Source organism: Enhydra lutris, unplaced genomic scaffold (genome assembly GCF_002288905.1).
Source record: "Enhydra lutris kenyoni isolate GAN:26980312 unplaced genomic scaffold, ASM228890v2 scaffoldscaffold22, whole genome shotgun sequence".
Lineage (NCBI taxonomy): Eukaryota > Metazoa > Chordata > Mammalia > Carnivora > Mustelidae > Enhydra > Enhydra lutris.
The window spans coordinates 34,392,217-34,420,038 of record NW_019154106.1 but is presented as its reverse complement, the minus strand read 5'-3'; the positions used below and the strand labels follow the sequence as shown (position 1 = coordinate 34,420,038).

At 36.1% G+C, this 27,822-nt stretch overlaps 1 protein-coding gene and 1 long non-coding RNA gene across 3 annotated transcripts in view; both read left to right on the top strand.

Moving 5' to 3' along the window:
- The window catches only part of LOC111149717 (anoctamin 3), a 445,297-nt gene that overhangs the window by 292,952 nt on the left and 124,523 nt on the right, over positions 1 to 27,822 (top strand). The window lies entirely within an intron of this gene.
- LOC111149719 lies at positions 1,437 to 8,556 on the top strand. Its single transcript, XR_002640775.1, has 3 exons — positions 1,437 to 1,449; positions 6,998 to 7,006; positions 8,543 to 8,556. It is a non-coding gene; the product is annotated as an uncharacterized LOC111149719 (long non-coding RNA).

Genomic DNA, 27,822 nt, shown 5'->3' with positions numbered 1-27,822 from the left:
ATGGCACTAACATAAATAAATAGATTCACGTATTAGAAGATAATAAATACAACAGGGAAAAGAATAGAGAAGGTTAGAAAGATGGGGCAAGGACAAGGAAGTTGTAACAAGTGACCGAAAGATAAAAAGTAGAATGAGTGAGGGGTGTCACTTGGGTGAATCATCCATAGAAGCTATTAACCAGTGACACAGGAACCTCTAACCCCACCCTCAAGCCAACCCTCTTAAATCAATTAAAAAAAAAAAAAAGAAAGAAAGAAAAAACCAATGAGAAGTTCTTATAAGGAGATGAGGGTTTTTTTTTTTTTTTTAATCATTATTCAGACTCAGGCATTTAAAGAGTTGTCTAAAAACCCTCCAGTCAAATGCTTCATGCAGCATTCAGTATGTAACACTCTAGCTAATGGAAAAAAAGCAGGCAGTGGAAGGGAGAACTTTCTGTTGTCATGCTGAAGAGTGCTTTAAAGAAGATTGTCATTTGCAATTCTGTTGTCAGCAATGAAGGATTCCAAATGCAGCTGAACCCAGAATTCTGACCGTGGTATGTTTCAAAGTACATCCATCTAGGAATTCTATATTACTTTTCTGTTTTCTTAAAACTGTGTAGAGAGGCCAATTAAGAATAATTGATATTGGTTTCAGAATTGGGGGTGAGTGTGTCTCTTATTTCAAAATACTAGAAATGCATTTAAAAAAATAAGAAATATATGATCTAAATTGTTACATTGTGAGCATCTGTGTTTATCTTGCATGTAAAACAAATGGCACCTCCCTGAAGTTTTGACTGTTTTTAAATGCATTTGATTATTGGTTTCATTGAAATCATTACTCACAAGTTCTACTGTAAAATTAATTCTTGATTCAGGAATATATAAAATACAATTATTTGTAAAAGTATGTATTTTTAAAATGTTCTTAAGAAATTATTTTTATACAAGATATTTTAGTAAATAATTTCTGTCAAAATAGAAAATCTGAGAAAAACATCTGAACTTAAAGAAGCATAACTCATAGCTTAACATGTTAAAGTAAACAAGTGACACGCTGTGAGAGTCACTGTATTTAAGCAATGGAACAAAATGTTTCAACCTGCTAGCTTTCCTTTTTCACAGTTTTAAAGGTGGTAAAATTATTATTATTTCCATTTTACAGGCTTCATTTTAATTTCTTTGTTTAAAAATATTAACTGCTTCCCTTTGGAGATCAGAGGTTCAGTTTCTAAATCTGCATTTATGGTTCCAGCACTTAAAATGGATATGGAAAAAAGTGTCCTTTTCTTAAAGAAAAGTAAGCACTTAAAAGAGTCCTTATATAGTATTTAAAATCAGTGAGCAGGAAAGGTATACTCAAATATATTCTCTTAGTGGAAGTAAATTACTAAGATCATATTTAAAGCCCACATATTTTAAAGATGTTTATTTCTTTGAGAACCCACCCGAAAACCATAATGTATGCTCCATCACAGACTGTTCTACTTAGAAAGGCTTGGCTTTTGGTTTTCTTTAGCTGAACCAGAAAACCTTCGATTTTGAGTAAATAAAAATAGGTGGAGAGAATATAATAGAAGATAGCCCAAAAAGCAGAACTTAGTGCAATACCTGTCACATTATAGAAATTCAATCAGTATTTTGCTTCTCGTCCGTCTCTCTTTTTAGTTCCTTAACTTTTTTAAAAGAATATTTACACCTGCTTCATAATTTTGACTCCTTTAGTGGATATTTCTATCTTATCATATGGTACTCAAAGCCACAATTTATCCACTTCTGCAGGTCAGGTAACTCAGGTGTTTGGGATCCAGTCTGAAGTCTTGTCTTCAATGATGAATTTTCTATCTTCTTTGTGACCCCATTGATACTGTGTTGCTCAATGAGCCAGCTCTGTTTTATAGGACATTCGAAATGTGAAAACCTAATGATTCCCCTTAAATAAGAAAACTAAAATCACCATGGAGAATTTCAACTCAAAGGCAAAGTGTCAGATAAATCATCCAGATCAATTCATTGTTTGAACCATCTTGAGAGAAGTAGGAAGTGCAAATGTTCCATAATTATACCTGAATTTAACTGAATTAATACTCAGCCATCAGTATGAAAGTAGCTGTGTATTTGAAGACTCCTTTCAGGAAAGAGTGTGTGCTGCATAATTATACTTCATATTCATAAGAAATATGCATGCTTTACTATCTTAAAAGTAAACTTAAAAGCAGGACTATCACTAATTATTAGATTAAAATATATAAAAATTTATTTGGGGGACTTTTTTTCTTCAATAAAATGAGAGACTATATTTAGTGATTTGCAAGTGATATACTGTATATCACTGTATCTCACATTCTAAGAAATTTTGGCTGCAGCAACTTCTAAACAAAGTAGGTTTTTTTTGTTGTTGTTGTTTTTTTAAATTCTAGCAAGATACCTTACAGCAGTTGTTCTCAGACTGGGAATAGCAGGATCACTCTCAGACTGGGAATAGCAGGATCACAACTAGCTCTTCTTAAAAAAACAGACAGATGACCAGGCTCTACCCCCAGAGTTTCCAATAACAATAATTCCAGTTGAAGCCTGATAATTTGCATTTCTAACAGGTTCTCAGATGATGTTGATGCTCCCGATGCTAGCACTACATTTGAGAATGACTGCTTCAAAATTTCTCTTAGCATCTCCAGTGGACTCTGCATTTTGGGAGCCTACCATGTGCCAGTGTCTGTACTAAGGCTGGATATGCATTCATGCATATTCATGCAAAATCTCTACCCTTGCAAAGTTTGTAGTCTACTAGGGGAGTCAAAAAATAGATAGGTAAAACAACCCACATACCTGTTTACAAGTTGTCATTAAAGTGGGTCCTTGGTAGTGGAAAGGGTGCTATTTGGGACAATCTCTCAGAAGAGATTAAAGACAAGAAATGAAAGATGAGAGGTCAGCTGAGGAGGGAAGTGTGAGAGAAAGGCATTCCAGGCAGAGTGCCCTCGAGGAGGGCCTTGGGGTGGGAAAGAGCTTGGTGTGTTTGAGAAACTGATATGTGGCCTGTGTGGCAGGAACACAGAGACTGAACACCAGGATGGCCGAAATGAGAGGAGAGAGAGAGGTAAGCAAGCGCAATGCTGTAAGGGCTTATGATGGGGAGTTTGGATTTCATTCTCACTTTTAAGGGTTTTAAACAGATTTCAGTTTTCATGAAATCATTCTGTTCCTGAGGGTGGGGGAACGATGGTAGAAAGTGGGGATGATATTACAGCCTTCCAACCGAAAGAGGACTATGCTCTAGCTAGCTATAGTTGTAGTTGGGGTGGATGCATGAGTTTCTAATATCAAAATGTGGAAACCATTAGATATATAACCACAGAGATGACAGTTATTCAAAAAAATCACCTTAAGCCTGATTATAATGACATGGAAACATGTCAAGGAAATAAAAAGAAAGCAGCTTTGAAAGCAAAATTATAATTGTGTATGTGTGAGAGACCAGTTACAATAGTAAGATTACAGGTGATTTTTATTCCTTTTATTTTTTATGCAATATGAAAAGAGACCCATTAGCATAAAATTCCAAATTAAAATACTTAATGAGAAAGAAAAAGCTGACTTTGAGAAGACAATCATAATTTGAATGATTAATTCAGTCAGGTGTGTGTGTGTGTACATGCACACATAGAATTCCAGACACGATGCAAAGTACAGTGGATAAAAAATGAATAAAATCTAGTTCTTGTCTTCAAAAAGTTTGCATTTATTGAGAAGAATAGGGAAATAAGAGCAATAGGTCTCAAATGTTTCAGTAAGAATTATCCTTTATGCTGCTTAACAGCCCTTCCAGGTACCAATTGCTTCTACCACAACAAACACCCTAATAAATCTTGAATATACTCTCCTTTTTCCATGCCCTTTGTCTTTGCATATAGACTTTTCTTCCCCTCTTCCTATTTATTTTTCAGGAAATGAATCACATATTATTTTTAACGACATTTTTAAAGACGAGTTTTAGGTTTACAACAGAATTGAGCAGGAGATACAGAGATTTCCTGTATCCCCCTATGCCCCCACATGTACAGCCTCTCCCATTGTCAATGTTACTCACCAAAATGTGCATTTTTTTTTTACCAAGGATGAACCTATATTGACACATCATGATCATTAGGTCCATAGTTTATCTTACAGTTCACTCTTGGTGGTGTACATTCTATGGATGTGGACAAATATTTAATGGCCATATAGCCATCATTATAATATCATACAGAGAATTCTCACTGCCCTAAAAATCCTTTTTGCTCTGCCTGTTGTTCATCTTTCCGCACTTCCAAGCCTTTCCCCCAATCTCTACAGCAACCACTGATCTTTTTATTCGTGTTTTTATTGTTTGCATAGTTTTGTCTCTTCCACAATGTCATATAGTGGGATTATGGGAAAGCAATTTCTGGATCACACAGTAAGAGTATGTTTAGTTTTGTATGGAACCCCGAAATTACCTTCCAAAGTGGCTGTACTTCCAGAGTGAGTGAGAGCTCCTGTTGCTCCACATCCTTGCCAGCATTTGCTGTTTTCAGTGTTTCGGATTTTGGCCATTCTAATAAGATGTATAGTGGTAACTCATTGTCATTTAAATTTTCATTTCCGTGATGACATATGATGTGGAACATCTTTTCATATGTGTCGTCGTTTTGCATCTTCCTTGGTGAAGTGTCTGTTAAGGGATCACATAATGTTTTTTTAATTTTTTTTTATTGTTGAATTTTAAGAGTTTTTTGTTTATTTTGGATAAGTCCTTTATCAGCTGTGTCACTTGAGAATACTTTTTCCCAGTCTGTGGCCTGTCTTTTTCTTCTTTTGATATATCGTATTTCCCAGAGCAGAAATTTAATGAAGTTCTGCTTATGAATTACTTCTTTCATGGATCGTGTCCTTAGTATTATATCTAAAAAGGTATCACCATATTCAGGGTCATCTGAGGTTTCTCCTGTGTTACCTTTTAGGAGTGTTATGGTTTTATGTGCTACTTTTAGGTCTATAATCAATTCTGAATTATTTTTTTGTGAAGCGTGTAAGTCTATGTCTGGCTTCTTCTTCTTCTTCTTTTTTTTTTTTTCCTTGCATTTTGGGTGTTTAGTTGTTCCAGCAATATTTGTTGAAGAGAACATATCCCCCCCCGAATGAAGATGTGTTCTCTTTGTCTGGATAGTCCCTTTATCTTTGCTCTCATGGCACTTGTACTCACCCTTCTTTTAGCACAAATCACACCAAATTGTAATTATTTGTTCCTGCTATTTGTCTACCTGACTAAATTACTCTCTTGAAGGATGAGGATCATGGATTATTTTTCTTTGTAATTACATTACACCTTGCACAGAGCCTGACTCATAACAGGAACTCACGACAAACTTGTCAAATGAGTGAACGTGAAAGAGAATATCAGAACCGTAGGTGGAATAAAGTTATTAGTGGCTTTCAAGAGTTAAGATAAAGCTTATAGAGAAAAGGAAATCAAGCTTGTTTTCAGATTAAAATTTTTGAGTAATTTTACTTCTAGGAATGTGTATTAATAAAATACTTAGAGACATTAACAGAGTTACAAGAACAAGATATTTATTACATCATTATGAATCATAGCAAAGGATAATTTAGCAAAACAAGCCAAAATATCCTTCAGTCAGATGTAAATAAACAATGATCCAACCATAAAACTGAAAATAGTGTTCAGCTATTTAACACTGTTTGGCTGTTTCCCAGTGCAGTTCGATTAAGCCAGCCTGAACCACTCATCCTCAAGTGGGCCGATGGCACAACAATAAATAAAACATCGAAATACAAAATTGAGGTATTTTCCACCCTTGGTTCTGGGATTCCCTGACCCAGCAGATCTAGTCCACACAAGCTACTGAGACAACAAAACCATGGACACTCTTCCCTGAAGAGCTAGGAAAATTTCAGGGAATCCCAATATCATATACCCTTAATCTCATCTGTATTCTTTGCACTAAAGCAAGATGAAAATAACCCATTTTTTACCTGGAACTTACCTGGAGCAGACTTTGTTTTTGGCCTAACTCAAATGAAATTAGATAAAATTTCATTTATTGAAATAAAGATGTCCAGTGGACTTCTCCTATTGTTTGCTGAAACATCACTTCCTTTGTGGTTCAGGTGGAACAGACCCTCTTTCCTTACCCTAAGACTGTCAATCAGAATTCTCCATCCTCTTGATTGCAACCAAAGGGATGTATAAAGACAAAATCCTCAAGCCGAATTCCTCTCGGGATGTTCTGCAAGAACTGTAAAGAATGATATTCCCTCCCCAACTATAGAAAGGAAGTCATTTTTAAAGGGAAGGGATGAGAAAAGCAAAAAAAAAAAAAAAAAAGACAAATAAAAACAAGAGGCAGAGATAAGGAAACTATGCAATGGTAGAAAGAGTGAAAATTTTGACAACTGCATTTGAATCTCCTGAACTAGATGTTTTTGAAGCAAGCAGCTCTACTCCTGGACTTTTTAGGGGGAGAGAGCTGAATAATTTTTCCCCTGTGGGCAGAAAAAGCCTTTTGTGGCTAGAGGCAGTTATAGTTGTCTGATTTGTGCTGGATTTCTGTCATTTGGAACCGAAAAAGTCCTGATTGATAGACATATTTATGATATCCTGTTGAGTAAGAACAGATTTTATAACAATATGTATAAAATTCTGTGTGCATCCCTGTGTTATATATTGCATTGCATATGTCATATAAATATATGTGCACACACACATGCTGTTACATCTGTATTTGTGGGGAGCAAGAGGAAAGAATGGGAAATGGAACTCTGAGCTTGTACTGGCAATTTTCCTTCAGCTGTTACCTCTAGCAATACTTGCTCTCTCCATTTTGTACTGATCATACATATTATTGGAAAAACAAAGGCAGAGTCAGGGAAAAAAAAAAAGAGAGTTGGAAAGAGCAATTGTTAAGAGCAGAGAGGGGACTGAAACCATTGGAAGAGCAGCATGAGCCAAAGTTTGGAGTCTGGACTAGATCATGTGTGTGTAGCAGCCAAGGCAAGAGACACACCTGGCTGCGTAGCACATTGTGTGGGGCCATGGAAAGACTGTGCATGTGGGGACAATATGGGTTCATGTAACATGTCTTATTCAGGAGCATGCAGCGCCTCACACCCTTGAACTCAAACCTTTGTGACGTCCTGCTGTCTTACACTGCCCTTGCACACACACTGCTGGATTACAGTCAGTCGACGGAGCAGCAGTCGACGGAGCAGCTGCTGGGTGGACTCAGACATCGTTAAAACAAATTGGGGCTACGTTACTACTTAATGAACTTTTCAGATTATGGAATAGACCCCTGTTTGATTCTGAAGGGCGAATATGGCATTTGAGGATCTTTTGTTGATGATATCAGGATGTTGGTCTTTCATATGCCTGAGAGGAGTAGTTGGTAAAAAATAAGAATTAAAATAATAACAGAAATTATAGAAGCAATTGACAAATAATATGCACCAAAGAGTACATAGAGCTTTCCATAATAAACATCTGTGAAACAGATAATTCTTAGCACATTTTATAGTTACATGCCTTTCTGTATAAGAAGAGTTAAGAACTTGGCTCCTGGACTTAGGACACATGAGTTTGGATCTTGGTGTTGCCTCTTAAAAGCTGCATTGGAAAAAGTGTTAAATTCACTGTTCCTCAGATTTCCTCTATCTGAGGTAAAATGGGGGAATGGAGGCAGTTAGTATACCTACCTCTTAGGGTATTTGTGAGAAATGAATAAATATTCATTTAAAAAGTTAGAATTGTGTTGGCACATAGTAATTGCTCAATTTCTTAATAAGAAAAAAGGATTCATGTTATTATGGATAGGGAAATTGAAGATTTGAGAGATTAAATAACTGGTCCAAGGACACACAGTCATAATGGGTGGCAAGACTGGCCTTATCCCTTTGGTGGTCTGATTCCAGGCTGAGAATGAGAGGGAGATTGGGATTAGGAAAAGAAGAAAGGAGGAGGCAAGTGTTTAGAACTTTTAGGCCTATAAGAGACAAAGAGAAAAGAAAAGGAAAAAAAAATGATCTTGGAGAAGAGATTTGTCTGAAGAAGTGTGTTGTGCTGTGAAGCATCTCATTTTTCTCTACGCTACAGGTGATGAGTTATGCTTCATTTACTAATGCTCTCCATGGATGGGATTTTGTGAGGAGGGGTGGGGAGGGAAGTAAAGAGGGCGAGGGAAGCTCATAAATGCTATACGTTGTATGTATATAACCTAAGAAAAGAGATCTAACCTGTTGAATACCGGAATGCTTGTTTCTCCCTGTACCACCAAACACATGATTATAAGCTTTTGAAGGGCCTTGAAAATGTCTAGGTCGGGTCCTGTCGATAAGATTTATCTTCAAGTATTTGATGGAAATGGAAGATAGAGAACAAAATATGCCACCTGAGAAAATGGAGGATGTGAAATTGAGAAGGCAAAGAAGGGGAAGAAGTCCTATAAAGAAAACAGGAATCTGTTGTTGCTCTGAGAAATTTAGAAAAGGCAAACACAACCTAAGAAATATATTTAAAGATTAAAATACATATATAAAAGATTAAACAGTGTTCAGTTCTCTCCTCCTGCTAAGTTTCTCTTGGATCATGGGAGCTTCTGGGAATTATATGCTCGTCACTTGGGATTGATTTTGTAGAATACTTACAAATCTGATCTTTTATCTTTCATTTTCTCACTAAGAAGGAAGTTGAATACAGCTGTTTTATAGATGTGTCTGGAAAAACATCCTACTCAGAAATTATCTGACTTCAGATGTTTTCATAGCTGTGTGTAAGGAAAATTCATGTATACCTTTAATTGGGTTCCACGTGTATGTTATATTGTCTAAAATTTATTTCATATTGCCTTTTTAAATTAAAAATGTGCGCATCAGTAAGTCTAATACTCTTTAGGAAGTTTTTAATTTAAAAAAAAAGGAGTGGGAGATTAAATGGTTAAAAGAGAATGCTTTTAGGATTCCTAAATTGAAGTCTCTGGACTAGCCATTATTTATAACTGCGTTTATGCTTTTCCTTTATGGGCCTCTGCCTTGGAAAGCAGTATTTTCAAAAACTTCAAATGCAAAACAAACAAACAAACAAAAACAAACTTCAAATGCTTGACAGAGCATTTCAAATGTCAAACATTTCAAAATGTTTACGTGTTAATACATGTGAGTTCTCGTTTTCGTCCTTCTTAGGTAAGCAGTTCTTCCTCTGGTAACAAGGAGAAACACAGGAGACTGCCTCCAAGGAATTTCTTATCCTGACATGATTCTTAGAGTTTTGCCGATACAACTGGCATTTTTGACATTGGACTAAAGTGTTTTTTATTAATGGATTTAAGGCAGCCATCTGTAAAAAGAAAGAGATCCTGGGGCAGGGCAGAGGTTAGAGAAACTACTACTCTTGGGGAACCTGGCCCTTGGAATCTGTCATCTTTGTTTGACAGGGTCATAAAGTGGTACTGGGTCAAAACAGGCAGACAAGAGGGGAGGCTTTAAGTGGAAAAAGTTGCCTGGACTGACATTTGTTGAACACTGTTATTAAGAATCGCCTCTAATGCTACGTGCTTCTCGGTCACCGTTCCTTAATGTGGTTGCCACTGCCCTGCAGACCCCAGCCTGATTTGCAAGGATTCTTTGGTGATGTACAATTGTTGGGCTTCCAAAGGCTCCAAGAAGTGGATCACAATAATCTTTTAGCCTGAACCCCTTTGTATTCTCTATTCCTATACCATGGTGGTTTTGAATAGCAGGAAGCTGAAAAGCAACTTCAGAACTTAGCTCACCAAAACTCTGCTCAGAAAGCAGATTATTTAACCCGTTTAAACTAGTGTGCTGTGAGCAGCTCTGCCCCCCAGCTGGGAGATGTCCTGGCTTGACGTGGACTGAGTTCCCAGAGACTGTTATAAAAGTCATGTTTTACTCTGCCTTCCCTCGTATGTAAATAACTTATCCCTGTGCATCTCCTCCTTATCGTAAAGGAATTATGGAAATAGTAGGATAGAGACACCACCCACTTGGGGATTTTTACAAGGCTGAGTAGTTATGATTTTAAGGGTCATACATAGATTTTGAAATGAATTATTCCATGTATTTGCTAACTCTCCTGTCTGATTTATCTGGCTTGTATACACTCGCTTTAGGGCAGATACTAGCACCACATAAACAGTTGTAAGCAACAAAGGCCTGTTCTGTGTCTTCATACATTAAGATAAATAAACAATGGTGGTAAAGGGTCTCAAAAAAAAAAAAAAAAAAGCATCTGCTGATCCCCATATTGGTCTATTTAAGATACTAGTGTGCTAGTTCTCAAAATTCCTGAAGATTTCAGAATCGGCTCCTATGAGCAGGTGCTGAAAAAAGAAAGATCTCAATGTAAAGATGGGTAATTCAGAGAGTAGAAACAGGGAATCACAGGGCTTCATTACCAGGAGTCCCTAAGAAGCCCCAGACAATAAGGACACATAACTGTCCTGTTCTTCCTTCACCTTTTCTGTTGGCTATGGAAACCAGAAGAAATTTCTACTTTTTGATGTAGTTCATCTGTATCCGCTCCACACCTGGGTGGAAAACAGGTGAATCTTAACCTACCCTTCACATGTAGCTCCCACCTCCATTTCTACTTCCTCCTTCTACCAAACAGCACTTGGACATAGAGCAGCCCTGCTTTAAAATTTATAATTTTATGAAGTTTTCTTAAAAAGAAGCAAAAATATAAAAATTCGAAGCCAAAGTATTTAACTACCTATACATTATCTATTAAGTGGTGAGTTACACAAAGGATATTTAATTTTTTCCTAAGTACAGCTTAATATCTTTTTAAATTATTGTTTGTAAATTCTAAAGCCAAACAGTGTCACCTTTCAATCAGTCATTAAAAGAACAGGGGCCCCTCTGTTTGCTATTTCTTTTTCCAGTCTGGATGAACAAGTATATGTTGATTTTGGGCCGTAGCATAGGAGTAGCTTGGACATCTAGAATTAAAATGGTGTTTGATAAAATTGGTTTCTACTTGAGGCATTAGAATGAGGCTAAGCTTTGGTGGCTTGTTAACGAGGTAGGGAACTGGGGTGTGCAGACCTCCCAACTCTATCTCCTCTCTTCTTTGTGCTTCTAGTGTGAATGTTCATAGATGCTTTTGCCTAAGTAGTTATGACACCATATGATCTAGATTTTTTCTCTTCATTTATATAGTTTAATTAGTTTCTTTTTAACTTTTTTCTTTCTGCATGCATAGGAGTCACTTTACTTGTAATATGGTACCTGATTAGGAGAACCATCTGTTCAGTAAGGCTACCTTTCTTTAGCCCCAGCTGGCACGATAACTTCCTGCATTGAACTTCTACAGCAACACTTGGTTATATCTTTGTAAAAGTGTAATTAAAATTGCTTATCATTTTGCCAGATAGCTACTTGGTCATTTAATCCCTGCCACTTGTTTTATGGAACTACTTGTTTTCACGTACATGCATTCCTCATCCTGGTGCCTGTTCGGAGTTTCATCATTTAGTAATTACAGTAGTCAGTTCACTGCATTAACTGCTCACTAAACACTCTCCCGTAAACCCACTCACTGATCCCACATAGTTGGACTGCAGGGTGTGTCTGTCTTGTTCACTGTTTCTCACACATGCCTAAAATAGTAACCAGGACAGAACACTAAATCGTACTTGTTAGAGAGCACATAATTCTATAGTGTAGGGAATATTTGTCTCCTCCTTTATGAATGAGGAAATCAGTGAACACAAAAGTTAGTAAAATCCGGGGCGTTTGGGTAGCTCAGTGGGTTAAAACCTCTGCCTTCAGCTCGGGTCATGATCCCAGGGTCCTGGGATCGAGCCCCATATCGGACTCTTTGCTCCACAGGGAATGTGCTTCTTCCTCTCTCTCTGCCTGCCTCTCTGCCTATTTGTGATCTCTGTCTGTCAAATGGATAAATAAAATTTTAAAATAAATAAATAAATAAAAATAAAATAAAATAAAATTTAAAAAGTTAGTAAAATCCAAGTCCACCTAGCTAGTTAAGAGGCAGAGTCAGAATTCAAATCCAGATCTGTCCGCCTCCATGTGATGGAAAGAAATAGCTAAGGTAAAGAAAAGGGCACAATTTGCATCACATTATAGGTGATTAATAAACTTCTTTTGTTCAAACTGGAATATATATGGCATGACTTTAATACGCATTTCATTCTTCTGATTGCTGTTCACCTCTGTATCCAGTCACTTGAACAAGTGTCTGGGATTGCGTTGGAGCTAAAAAGAGATTTGTTGAATGACAGATGCCTTTTTTTTTTTCTATAGAATGTGACTAAGTACAGTAGATATGTGTGTGTGTGTGCATGTGTGTGCACTTTTTAGGTTCATGAAAGTTGCACCTCTTGAGTATAAGTAATCTAACTTTCATGGCATGTCATTTGTTTTCATCCTTGTTTATTGACATATTTGTTTAATGTCTATATAGGAACATTCTAGAAAAGGACTGCTGTGGGTAGTTCCAGGGGCATTATTGGATAAAAGATAAGCTCTGATGTAATGGCTTTCCACATCCTTCAAAGAATTACAATCCTGCGTTTAGCTTCTAAACAGGGGTGTGTTATAAAAGATTTGCATCAGTAAATCAGCAGAATACTGTCAACTTTTCTGCCTTCCAAAATGTCTTGACCATTCTTACCTTATGTTCTTATTTCTATTTTTTAAGTGATGAGCTATCTATTACTTTTTGTCAGTTTTAGAACACTGCAGCCATTGACTAGAGATGAAGCTCTTGCGTGATGGGAAGGACACAAGTTAACCCAGTTCTGGACTTGAGATCAGTTTTTTAAATCAGATTTTAAAATTTATGGATGTCTGTCCTGGCCTCTTGTCTTCCTACTCCATGCTCTCAGCCCTCAGGGACTAGAAATCCCTGGTTGAATGTCAGATGCAAAAGGCACTACCCCTTAGCCTCCTCGGGGCATTTCCTTCTTCCCTCTCCACCACCAAAACTCCAACCACAGTGTCTCAAATCTTGCTCTTTCCAATGAAAATTATAAACCCAGATTACGTCTGATTTAAGCAAAGCATTAGCAGCTTGTTACAACCAGGTGTTTGCCAAAGCACGGTTTTCAAAATAATTTTTAAACTGGACCACAATGACCTAAACATTTTTAAGATAGGACTTTATTTTAATGTGTGTTGAGAAAAAAAAAATAACCAGCACATTAAGCTTATTATTTTTTAGCTTAATATTATTTTGGCAAAGGCTTTTTTTTTTTTTTTTTTTTTAATGAAAGAGTACAAGCTAAAGAAAACATTTTAAATAAGTGGTCTATGACTATGGCCAAAAATAGAGATGTATGATTAAAGGTTGATAAACAATGCCATATTGTATCTTGTCTAATCACTTCTCAGATGACAGTCATCATTCATCGAGAACCTAGGCAGTCTGGTATTCTTGCTAGTTCTTGTACACGCTTCAGCCACCATCTTCACAGTTTCCAGAGAATATAAATAGGCCTTATTATTACCATTTCATAAATGCAGATGCTGCATCCTTAATTAAGTTTTTGGGCATAGTGACATGAGATAAAAGCAGAACTGAGTCTTCATCTCTGGTGCTCCAACTATAAATCATGCTGTCTTCGTAGAATTAAAGAAATACGAATGTCTTCACTGACCTCAGTTTCAAACACGGGCCATTATTGTGCGTTAGTTTTTCCTAGTCTCTGAAAAGGAAAGATTAGTAGGGGAAAAGGAAATGTTGTATACCCTCCCTAATGTCCATTTTTAAAATAAATTCAAATGACTGCCCTGTTAATTTAGCTATGGGGTTTCCAACATGCTTAGAGGCTTTGCTTTAAGAGATTCAACTTTTTTCTGACAAGGCCGGCTAAGGGAGATTAATGGACAAAGGCACCTGACCCAGTTCTTTGCCTGGTGTCCAGAGAGCTCTAAGGGGGCCCACACATGAGCCCAGGGCATCTATGAACTCTCTGAAATTATTATATGCATGGTTGTACAAATATGTAAGTATGTGTATTTTTCTTGGGATACTGCCTATTACCAAAGAAGGATTAAAAAACCATTGGTTTTATCTTGACCTGTCCTTCTAGAGCTTAAGAAGCTAACCTACCAACACTGGAGAAGCCTGTACAAGTACAAACAGCCAGGACCATAATTTTAAATGAAACTCATGGGGACCATAGAATTCGTCTTTCTGTCTCTTTAAATATCCAGCAAGAGTAGCTCTGGGGCTGGAAAGAACTAAGCTCATGGCAAAATAGGCATTAATATTCTATGATATGTTTTCAATGCCAACTTTCCAAAGTTTCCAACATGACCTGATTTATTTTTGCTCAATAGATTTGTAGCCAACGTGAAAAGGTCATCTGCTTTATGATGTTAGCAAAATCAGTTGTTTGATAATCTGTTTTCTGCTTGCTTGGTCTCAAGAGATTCTTGTCTTATTGATAGAGCTTTTAAGGAGAAGGAAAGACGAACAGTGGACTGCTGGGTCATGAGAAATAATTTTCTGCAAATGTAAGGAACACAAGTCTCATCTCTTCTGCAGAAGCCAATACACTTCTCATCAGATCAAATCCACCTTGGTGTGAAGGTTATGGGAGATTTTATCCAACGCCTTCTTAGCGAATGTAATTCAGTTAACACTGAATAATAGGATAGTTTGCTTTGGAGCATTACATGAGTTTTCCTAATTTCCACGTATGGTCAAGGACACCAATGATGATACTAACCATTTATTCAGTGCCAAAAAAATCTGATACCCTGATCAGTAGGTCTGCCATTTCAAGTTAAATTTTCAAGTGAAACAGGAGGCTTTCACCAGGATAACGTTCTGGGCCACTACCGTGGTTCAGAGATATTTTTTACCCTGTTCTATATTTTGACTTGACATTTTTTTTTTCGCATTTCAAAACTGCAAGTAAATTCAACCTGCCCAGTTAAAATTGGGCTTTTCTGTATTGAGCTTCCCATTCCTTTTAGGTATCTGTTATGCCTTTCATCTATTATGAATCCAGAGCCAAAAGGAGAGAATATCTTAATATTTTAGGTACATTTACTCTGACATGTCCTAAAAATATCTTGGAAAAACTAGGCTGATTGGTTTATTCACCTGTGTACCCCTGGCAACCATACACAGGAAAATGCTAATACAAAAGCCTACATTTGCAGGATCTACAAATGTCCTTGAGGGTAGAAGTGACCTATGTGCTCAGGTATGCAGTTTACCTCGCCATTTCTGATTTCTACTCTGTTCTGAATTGACCTAGCAACTCCTCACTATCTTGTGAATTCCTTGATAATTTTTAAGGCTCTGCTTTGCATAATGTTTGTTTGTTTTCATAGGAAGGACTAATCCCAATAATTAGAAGTAGTTCAGCATTTTTAAAAATTTTAAAAATATTTCCGCTGGGTTTGTGAGATTACCAATATTTTAAATCACTTTCCTAAACTCATGTTGGAAATCAAGTTATCCTTCATTATGAACACCCTTTTTTTGTTTTGTTTTAAGAGCTCTGGGGCTCCTGGCTGGCTCAGGATCACTCTTGATCTTGGGGTTGTGAGTTCAAGCACCATGTTGGGTGTAGAGATTACTAAAAAAATATTAATAATTTTTTTAAAAAATTTAAAATAAAGAGCTGTGTAAGGGAGAATATAGAATTCAGGATAGCAAGAAATGTGTTGATGTTACTGATTTTTTTCAAACTCTCTACAAAGTTAATTTCCTCAAACTCTTTTATTATAAAATGGTATTTGATTTTATTTTGCATTTAAAATTTGATCTTTTAGTCTAAAAATCTTCATTCTCACGCTTTCAGTAAATTCTTAAGTGGTTTTGCATTTGTTTTTTTTTTAATTTCCAAATGATCTCTGCCAGAAGTACAGAATAACTTCAGGCTGGATTTAAACAGAGTTTATGTGTTAAGTTGTTGTAGGTGGCTGACAGGAGACTTGACAGTGCTCACATCTCTTCAGCATATGAACTCTGAGGTGATCATCTGTTCCTAATGATGCCCCTGAGACCTGTTATATAACAAAAAAACAACTACATTCTGAAGTTCTTAATTGGCTTTATTAATCTGTTTAGGAATCAGGTAGCATCCCCTCTAGCAAGTAGAGGACAGCTTCAGAGGACTACAGAAAAGAAAGGTTTTTAAAGGTAGAGAAAGAACAGAACAGAAGGAAATCATTAGCAAAGAATCCATTGTTTTAGGCAAGGTCACCTTCCTAAGGGGAATGAAAGGGGTCTATTAGTAAATTACCTAGTACTGACCAGGAAATTCCCATGTTGACTAGTAAAGGGTTAATTCTTGGGGAGGAGGGATGTGTGTGCAATGTTGGGTTAAACAGCAGTTAAGTTAGGTAATAAGTCTTTGTTTACTGACTTGGGACCTTAACCTAAGTGATGCCATCTTGGGCCTGTGGTTTTCTTTTTAACAGACCTCATGGAATTCCTTCTGAACGATTCCTTCTGAACGATCAAATACATTCAGTTTAATATCTCTGATAAGCTTATTTTACCATACTTCATTTAAAAAATGATAATGTAGGCACAAGTATAGTTGACAGAAGGGGGTGTGCGGTTTAGCTACCATGATTAAAATTGAAGTTTTATTGTTTAAAGGTCTTTGATTATAATAACTATAGTGTGTGTCATTTTGAGTGTCATAGAGTGTTTCATGCATTTAATTCTTGAAATAGGCATGCAAGATTGTCATTGTTCCCATTAGACAGGTGAGGAAACTGAGGGTCAAGTTATAAGTAAGATTTTAACTGCTAAACAAATATATAATCCCAAGCTGTTGATTACAAGGGTCAACAGCAATGCTGATCTTTTGAATTATTATCATTAGGAATATTTCAATATTTCAATATTGAAAACTGTATTATTAGACCATATTTAGCTATAACAAGCTATATTGAACACTGAGCTTTACTGGATCTGAATTATTTGCCGGAACTGTTTCCAAGTAATTATCACAGACAAAATTGAAGACTTCCACGTAATACTTCCTGATCCTTTTCCTCAATTTGTCTCAGTGTAACCATTCTTATGATTTTGGTGATTAGCTTTCTTATGAATATTTTTGTACTTTTATCACCTATGATATCTATCTATCTGTCTATCCTGGGACAATAATAAGTATTGCTTTTCAGGTTTTTAAACTCTGAAGAAATAGATAATGTATTTCGTACTGCTTTTTTGAAAGTTCAAGAGCTCCTCTTTAAGAGCTATTTGAGCAGATACATCATATCCCATCCTGTGCCTACGCAAAGAATGGCATTAATGTATCACCACAGTTTGTTTATTCAATCCTGGTTGATGAGACGTTTTATGTTTCCAATCTTCTGTTCCAGATAATGCAATAATGTTTCTTCTTTTGTTAAATACCTATTAATAGCATCACTGGTTTTCTGTTGGATTATTTATCTTTTCTTACTGATTTAAAGAAGTTATTTATATATCCTGGAGACTATTCCTTTATTGGTTGTAGTCATGAAAAATATCTTCTAATGAAAGCTTACCTTATCACATTCTTTATGATCTTTTAATGTACAAAGGCTTTATTTGAAGGTAGGCTTACTAATCATAGCTTTATCTTATATAAGGACCTAGAGGCTTTTTTTAATGCAAAAAACAAACACATAAAACTACTTGTCTACTAAAATCATCAAAATAGTCTATAGTTTATTGTGAAAGTTTTAAAATTTTGCTTTTCACATTTGTCTTTTAACTTTTTTTTTTTTTGTATGTATGTAAAAAAAAGACTTTTTTAGTGCCACTAAATGACTCATCTACCTATCCAGGAAAAGTACATGTATTTGTAATTCCATCTCAGTTCTCTGTATGTAGGTCTTTTTGTAGGATCTGTATTTTGTTTCTTAGATTGTCTCTTCCAGCATGAATACCCTGCTGCCTTAATTACTATAGAATTGTAACAAATATTAGCATTTTAAAAGACATGCCCACTTACCTAGTTCTTTTTCAAGATTTTCCTATCAAATACACTTTGATCTTCCATATAATATAAAGATTAGCTCATTAAGTGCATACGTGTATACAAAACCATATTCAGACTTTCATTTAGAGACCAACTTTATAGTGAATGTGAGATAGTGAGCATTTTCACAATACCAGTCTTGCTGTGATGAACAAACACTTTAACATGTAGTATAGGCAAATTTATGTATCTTTTTTTTTTGAGTCCTGTTTAAGAAACATTCACCTACTGTGAGTTCTTATGTCAGCTTTTAGAAGATATATATATATATTCTTGTGCATTTTAAAATCAATAATCCATCTGTAATTGATTTTTAGAGCTTTATTGAGATAAAATTCACATACCATACATACATTGCCCATTTAAAGTGTACAATTCAATGATTTTAGTATACTTACAGGCTTGTGCAACCATCACTGTAATATCCATTTTAAAATATTTTTTAAAGAAAACCTGTACCTCCCAAAAAAACCCCTGTACCCATTAGCAGTTACTTTCCATTCCACTTACTCCTCCAACCCTAGGAAATGATTAACATATATTCTGTATTTATTTGTCTACTATAGAATTTCATATAAGTGGAATCATATAATAATGGTCTTTTGTGTCTAGCTTCCTCTACTTTGTATATTATCAAGGTTCATCTGTGTTGTAACATGTGTCAATATTTAATTCATTTTTAATGCCAAATAATATTCCATTATATGGATATTACACATTATCACATTTTATTTACATGTTTATCATGTAGACATTGCATTGCTTTTTCTGTTTTACTATTATGAATAATGTTGCTATGAATATATATATACACACACACACACACACACACACACACACAAGTTTTTGTGTGGATTTATTCTCCTGGGTATAACCTGGGAGTAAAACTGATGATTTGGTAACTCTATGTTTAACATTGTAAGTAATTGCTGAACTGTTTCCCAAAGCTTATTAACTATTTTACATCCCCACCAGACAAGGGTTCCCATTTCTGGTTTAATGTTGGTCATTTTGATTATAACCATCATAATAGGTGAGAAGTCGTGTTTCACTGTGGTTTTGATTTGCATTTCCCTAATATTTTCATTTAGGGAATAGAACTGTTGGCCATTTGTATATCTTCTTTGGAGAAATCTGTATTCAGATCCTATATCCATTTTTAGCCGGGTTATTTATGTTTCTATTGCTTTTTATATATTGTGAATATAAGTCCCTTATCAGACATATTTTAAGAATATTATTCCCATTCTGTGGTTTGCATTTTCACTTTCTTTGTTTTTTAAGATTTATTTATTTATTTGAGAGAGAAAGAGAGCAAGAGAGAGAGAGAGAGAGAGAATGAGCGCACAAGCGGGGAAGGGGCATGGGGCGAGAGAGAGGGAGAAAAGCAAAACCCTGCTAAGCATGGAACCCCACATGGGGCTCCATCTCATGATCCAGAGATCAAGACCTGAAACCAAATCAAGAGTGGACTGCTCAACTGACTGAGCCACCCAGGCACCACCCCCCCAACCTTTTTAATTTCTTAATGGCATATTTTTTGGAGCACAAAGTATTTAATTTTGATATACTCCTATTTATGCTGATGTTGTACTTAAAAATCATTACCTAACTCAAGGCCCCACATATTTATTCATATGGTTTAGACTAATAATTGTATACTTTTCTTCATTACATTAAGATCTATGGTCAATTTTGAGTTAATTTTTGTGTATGGTTTAAGACAGGGATCCCACCTCTTTTGCAAATGGATATACAGTTGCCCTAAGCACCATTTGTTGAAAAGAACATTTTTCCCATTGACTGGCCTTGGTGCTGTTGAAGGTCAATTGATCATAAATTTATGGGTTTATTTCTGAACTAAAATTGATGTTTGAATATAGTATAAAGTATGAATAACTTTTTTACACCGATATCTGATTTATCTGAATCAGCATTATTTACCAAAGCAACTATATCTTCACTTCCTTTACTAGCTTTACTGAATTTTCCTTAGCTTATTAGTTATTTAGAAGTTTTATTTTAAAATTTATCAGTGTTTGTTTCCATTATTTTTGTTATTTTTTAAATTGATTTCTACATCTTCATCCAGAACAGCCACACTATTAACTTGTCAGCACATGTTAAAGTTTTCTACATATTTTTTTTTTCTACTTGGAAACTAAAGTTATACATACGTTCCTGCTGATTCCTCTAGAATTTGAATAGATGCATGTTTTATGTTATCTATCATTTCTAAATATTATATGACATCAGGGTTTTGAAATTATGTTGTTTGCCATAATACTGGAATCACAACCCTGATTTTCTATTTTTATGTCCTACTTCTGAAACTTGGAGCTAGATTTTTACTGGGAGTACTTTACATCTCTGTGTTTTCCCCTTTATGCTTTATTTCGTGGTCAAAAAGAGTGCCACATCCCAAAGTATGTGCTTTGTATTCTAGTCAACTTAGGAAATTTGATAACATTGAGCTAGATCAGACTGCTTTTCATTTTGGAATAAGAGAACACCTGTCTCCCTGTCTCCTATTTTCTCCTTCATCATATCAAAGGTTCTTACTCAGTTGAAGTCAAACAGATCTCAATTGTCATTTATAATTTTTTTCTGAAAAGAACTTTGAAGTACTTTAAGGAATGAATTCAACTGCCCAATATTTATGTATCATTTTGTACAGAAAAAAAAATCCCTACCTGGAGTTAGTTGAAAAACCCCTAGAGGACTTAGAAAACAAGTCAAAGCTACAAAGGGCCTTTATTTGTCATAGCACCCACGCTTTTATTCATGGTAGGGATTGAGAGAGGAAACACCAATTGTCTACAGCCATGAAAGTAGGGAACAGAACTATGAGTAAACCCAGATTCTTTTATTTCCTTCCATTTTCTTTTTTTTATATCCTCTGTTGTGGCTGTTTCCAAACTGATAGGTTATCCCCTAATTATCCTATGGGGAAGTTTGGTAAGTGAGACTGTAGCCTTCTTTCCCTAGTACAGTATTTCATGATTTCTTTTTAAAGTCAACTTTTAATCTTTTAAATAAGTCCTTTTAAAAAAGATTTTTATTCATTTATTTGACAGAGAAAGACACAATGAGAGAGGAACACAAGCAGGAGGAGTGGGAGTGGGAAAAGCAGGCTTCCCGGAGAGCAGGGGCCCCATGTGGGGCTTGATCCCAGGACCCTGGGATCATGACCTGAACTGAAGGCAGACGCTTAACAGCTGAGCCACCCAGGCGCCCCTTAAATAAGTTCTTTAATTTTGACCTAATTTATTAATCTTACTTTGATGGCCAGACTCTAGGATGGCCTAAATGATCTCTCCCTCCAGGGGTTTACACTCTTGCATCATCCTCTTCCCTATGACTTGCTTCCAAACACCGGAGTAAAGCAAAGGGGATGAGATATCACTTCCCTGACCTGTTACATTGTATAAAGCTGTCTTGCTGTCAGATTCACTCTGGAGACTCTTCTTTTTGATTTAAGTCTCAGCCCTATTGGGAAAGCCCACATGTCAAGAACTGTAGGAAGCTTCTGGGAGCAGCGGTTGGCCTCCAGCTAACAGCCAGCAGGAAGTCAGACACTCATTCCTTGGCCACAAGAAAATGACTTCTGCCAAGAATCTGAGTTATGGTGGAAGTGGATTCTCCCCAGTCAGGCCTTAAGATAAGAGTAAAGCTCCACACAGACCCCTGCCTTGGTTGCAGCTTTGTGTCCTCTACGCAAAAGACCCAGCTAAGCTACGCCTGAACTCCTGACTTACAGAAATGGAAGTGATGTATCTGCATCGGTTTAAGCTCCTAAATTTGTGGAACGCTTCTTATGCAACAATAGATAACTAATACCGTAAAATATGCTAATCTGATACATTAGAATGCAACCTCATCAGTGAATGTTTGGTGTACCATTAATGAAGCAAACCAACAATTCTCTAACTCAGATCTACCAGCAGGAGCTTGCCAGCAGGCCAGGCAAATAAAACCAACAAGATGCTCTTTCTGACTGACAGAAACAGATTTGAAGTTTTGAGTAAATGATTTTTGCCCAACTTGTAAACATTAATTGAATTAATTCAATAAAAATTAAGTTGACAAGATGCTCTATGGGCACAATACCAAGTATTTAGTCTAACAAAAATTACAATGACCTAATCTCATTAATCACTTTACTTTAATAAGCTATCTTTCTAAAACCTCCCCCTCCTTTTTTTTTTTTGTGCACAGAGGGCTTCCTCTTTAGAATTTCCTCTCTCTCCTCTATATCCCTACTTAATAACATCACATAATAATAAGAGTAATAAGAAGCATGTCTGTAATATTTTACATTTTTTTACTTCTGTCATTTATGCATCATGTCATTAAGCATGTATTTAGAGTGTCCTATGTATACATTCAATGATAGGATTTTTAAAACGATATTAATTTTTAAAAGATTTTATTTATTTGTTGGATGCAGAGGGAGAGAGAGAGTACAAGTAGGCAGAGCAGCAGGCAGAGGGAGAAGCAGGCTCCCCACTGAGCAAAGAACCCAACACAGGGCTCCATCTCAGGACCCTGGGATCACAATCTGAGCCCAAGGCAGACATTTAACTGACTGAGCCACCCAGGTGTCCCTCAACGATTGGATGTTAAAATGGACAAGAGACCATCTTTCTTCTGCACATTGCCATACTTAATTTTCACTTCACTACACCTGTGTGAACTGTTGATATTATTAGGAAGAGAAATTTGACTCTCTCTGTAACTTGAATGCTCTAACTGCAAATCCAATTTTTACTTTTATCCACTAAAAGAAAACAGCTTGCTTTTCTTTTTAATAATCTAAAATGACCTTTATTGATGTTTCTACAATGCACCAAACCTATTTTTGCATTTTACTTGTTATCATCGGAATTACGTCTTGTATTCATTTTTTTTTTTTTTTTTACCATATCGGACCTTACAGGGTACAATCTCACTTTACTCCATTTATTACTATATTCTCAGAGCTACAAGAGTTCTTAGCACATAGTAGATATGTAATAAATGCTTTATACAAATAAATATGAGTACATTGTTTTATTAGAGAAAAAGGATCACAGTGCTAAATGAAAAGAAATAGAGCCCTCTGGCCTTATTATAAGAATGGACTTTGACCTCAAGACATCTTTCTGCTCTTCAACATGTGTATTTAACTAGTATTGCTAGGAACGTGACAATAAGAGATACAAGGTAGCTGGTAAGATATATGACATAACTTAGTCTTTAAAAAAACTTTTAAAAAAAGTTTATTAAAAATACTTTTATTTTCTGGGGCACCTGGGTGGCTCAGTGGGTTAAAGCCTCTGCCTTCAGCTCGGATCACGATTCCAGGGTCCTGGGATGGAGCCCCACATTGGGTTTTCTGCTCAGCAGGGAGTCTGCTCCCTCCTCTTTCTCTGCCTGTCTCTGCCTACTTGTGATCTCTGTCTAACAAATAAATAAATTAAAAAAAAAAACTCTTTAAAAATACTTTTATTTTTTAGAATAGTTTAAGGTTCACAGAAAAATTGAGCAGAAGGAAAAGATTTCCCGTATACTCCCACCCCCACACATGCACAGCCTCTCCCATTATCAACATCCCAAACCAGAGTGGGAGATTTATTACAGTTGCTGAACCTGCATTAACATGTGATAATCACCCAGAGTCCATAGTTTACATTACAGTTCACACTTGGTGTGGTACATTCTATGCCTTAGAACAAGTGTATAATAACATGTATCCAACATTATAGTATCACTTAGAGTAGTTTCACTGCCCTGAAAATCCTCTGTGCTCTGCCTCTTCAGCCCTCCCTCTCTCCTGTCCTTGGCAACCACTGATCTTTTTACTGTCTCCATAGTCTTGCCTTTTCCAGAATGTCATATTGTATTGTACAGTATGTAGAGTTCCCAGACCTGGCTTCTTTCACTTGGCAACGTGGTCATTTATGAAGCTGGAAAAAACAAAAAACAAAACAACAACAACAAAAAACCTTAATATGATTTGAAAACAAACCACAAAACTTTGGCTGCTATGAAGATAACCGAGCAAGAAGAAGAATGGACATGTTTACTCCTACCCCTTCCCAAGTGTGTTTCTTCCCCTGTAAGTCTACCCGGGAGAGTAAAACTCAAGAAGCAGATCTACATCAAGATTGGAGTAAGGTCTGAAATGTCTGGAATATGCTTGGTTACTGTTTTGTTTCTGTGATTAGATATAGATATGCCATTTGGAAGCTGCCATTTGGGAGCTACCATTTGGAGCAAACAGCTTTGGCCCACCTGTTACATATCCTGTGAGCAGATGAGGCTGCAGAATCCTTCTGCACCTGCCTCTAGGCCAGGGGGGGTTGCTTCTTCCCTGTATACCCAAGAAGCATAAGTGAGAGAGAAGAGGCTCTGCCCTGCTTCTCCAAAACCTCATCTCTTAATCTGGGAGCTGCTCAGAATGACACAGCTTGCACACCCACTTGGTGTCAAGTAAAAGGAAGATGAAAGGAATTGCTATGGAAATCCCAGATGGGATAAACTTGCTCTTTGGCTAACATAAGACCTTTCCGTCTATTTCAAAGTCTGCCTCAATTTCAGCATCTATGAAATGGGGGGGAAAAAAGCACTTATCTCTCAGTTTTTATGAGCATGAAATGTGTGAATATATGCAAGGTATGTAGAAGAGTGCTTGGTTTCTGCTTATCTTATGTTAGTATTTATTATTTCTTTAGATATTACTTTGTTAGTTATTGTTTTCTTAAATAGATTTCTCTACCAGGTGTAATAGGAGCTAGAATACAATCTACCATCTGATAAAAGTATCAGAGTTTCAGATTTCTAAAGATGATGGGGACGAGAATTAGGGTTGACTTTCTGTTAAGGAAGCAATCAGCCTGGCCAGGGTCTTCTCCACAGTGAAGGCCACGCCTGTATAGCAATGAAGTGTGCTTTTTTGGGATTCTTAAGACTCATGATTAAAGATGATTTGCATAGGAAAATTTGCATAGTAATTACATTTCTGAAACATTTTTAGTTAAGCTAGGTGTGTTAAAAGATATATATGTATTAATACGCTTTGTGTCCCTGAGGACACTTAGAAAATTAAAACATTCTTCTCCCGTAAGTACCATTTTAAAATAAAAAATTTCTATGACAGAAAAACCAGAATTTTTATTAATTCAGCAGCACTTAGTAAATTTCTACTCTTGTGCAGGATTTCTCTTGAACTACAGTGCATGTGTATTTTCTGTTAGTTTATTTGAACAGGGGTTGCTTTTATTGTTGTAAATATGTGAACTTTTTGACAAAACCGTTTCTCATTTGTCTGAAATGAAAAAAATATTAAAACCTTTTTTTCCCTCCATAATGGGTAAGGTTAACAATAAGAGCTATTGTAAGGAATGGTTTTAACTCCAAACTAAATTATAGTTACATACTAAGGATGTTTGGATTTTTCTCTGATTAAGGAGCAGAAAGCTAGAACTTCTGAGTAAAACATGGCATCAGACTATAAACATCAATACAGTCATTTCTGAATTTCTCATTAATGATTGCCAAAAAATGATACAGAAACACAAAAACAAACACCACTGCTAAAAAGTAATGAAAAAGATTTTCATTATTTGAAGTTTTGGAAAAGATTAAGAAACACAAGCATGAAATACAAACACTTGGCCTTAAGAACTGAAACCAGCCTGATGGCTACCCAAATCACAGTGGAGAGTTGGGCTAGCCTGGCCCATCATTGGTCTGAAATGTTGGACTGCAAGGGCCACACAGCAAAGGAAACTAAGCATCCACTGCCCTTAAAAACACCAATTTTCTGAGCCAGAGTCATGCCTTGCCCACATGTGCCTCTACCTCTCTCTCTCTCTCTAAATCCAAACAGAAACAGAAATACCCAGGAAGAGGGCATGACAATAACTGATTGCATTCTGAATAGCAAAATTTGGATAAAAGGACTATAGGAGGTGGGAGTAGATATTGACAGCACTTGAAACCTATGCATACTATAGGTTTTCATGCCACATAGTATGGCAAAACAAGTCCATTTTTAAGCAAAAGTAACTTAGTAGAGACCAGTAACTTACTAAGTTACTTAGTAACTTACTAAGACCAGGACTCAATAATCAAGAAGATTCAAAACCATCCATGTTCCATAAAATCTTAAAAGACATCAGAAATTGCATTAGACTCTGTACACATGGGCTCCATTCTGAGTTGTGTGGCATACTGAGGAGTTGAAAGCAAATTTTTCTTGTGAATCAACGATTTTTCTCCTAGGTATATACTGATAGAAATGTATGCACATGTGTATTGCAAGATATACACATGAATGTTTATTATAGCTTTATTTTTAATAGCCGAGACTGGAAACAGCCTGAATAGCAGTTGTTAAGAGAAAGCATAAATAAGTTTTTTTTTGTATTTATACAATAATATAACAGTGAAAAAAGACAAACTACAAATGCAAGAAAATTAGAGATGTATTGCACACCCATAATGTAACAGGAAAGAAGCCAGACAAAAAAGTTTATTCATTTTATATTTGCATTTACACAAAGTTCGAAAAGAGACAGAACTAAAATATAGTGTTTAAGGATATGCCCCTTGATAATAAAACTAAGGAAAGGCAAGAAATTAGTTTCATAAACAATAGGATTATGACTACCTTCTAGGGAGGGGCATGAAGAGGGAAGACATCACAACTAAGAAGGATGATGTAAGGGGGCTTCTGAAGGAGATGGGGGGTTCTGTTTCTTGACTTAGGTAGTAATTATACAGGTATTTTTCTTGTAATAATTCACTGTTATGCATTTGTTTATTGCACTTTTTGTTTTATAAATGCTGTTTCACAAGTATATGCAAAGGATATCTGCTTTCCTTTGCTCTGATTCTATATCCACACCAACATCCTTTGGATTACTTATCTATGTTTCTATCTGTTTTTGTCCTGAAGAAGATAATTTTCCAAAAAATTAGAAGGAGTCATTAGGATAATCAGAAAACAAGACAGATCCCAAAACAAATTAATACATTGCATACATATTTTACCTTATTTTTTGTGATAATAGCTGACTTTTTTTTAATCTCAAAAGGTCAGACAACATTGAGAGTAGCCTGTGTGCATTACCTCATTTAGTCATAACAATAATCGTACCATGTTGATAATACTGTTATCTTCCCTGAAAAGCTGTGTGAATTGAAGCTGAGAGGTGAGATTAAGTTACCTAAGAACACAATTAATTAAAACCCTAATCTGTCTGATACAGATACCAGTACCGAAACCAGCATATCATACTGAATTATACTAACTCAAAAGTATGGTAACCATGTAATCGGTCAACAATCACTCGCAGATTAATGACCTGACCTAATTTCATATCTGCCTGACAGAGGACCATGATAAATTCACCAAGACAACATGACCCTTACTGGCTCCTGGCACGTGTTAATCCATCTTCCTCGCATACACCCTGACGTTCTTCAACTCCATAGCTCAGGCCTCTACTCCTGCACATGTTAGATAGCATTGTAACTAAACATCTACATGCCTACCACTCCAGATGTATGCTAAATTTCCTGAAAGTCTTCTGTGTCCTCTTACATTTATCCCCCAGGTTTAACACGATACCTAGCATATATTAGGTGTTCAATAAGTTCTTGTTAGCTTGAAAAGAACAAATACTGAAAAATATATGCATCTCACAGACAGGCAGTTACTACCATAATTTTATTTGAAAAATACCCTAAAATGCATTTTCATGCAAATAGACAGACTTCTGTTGCTACTTGAAAATGTGCTAAAATCTTTGCAAAGGATTCTT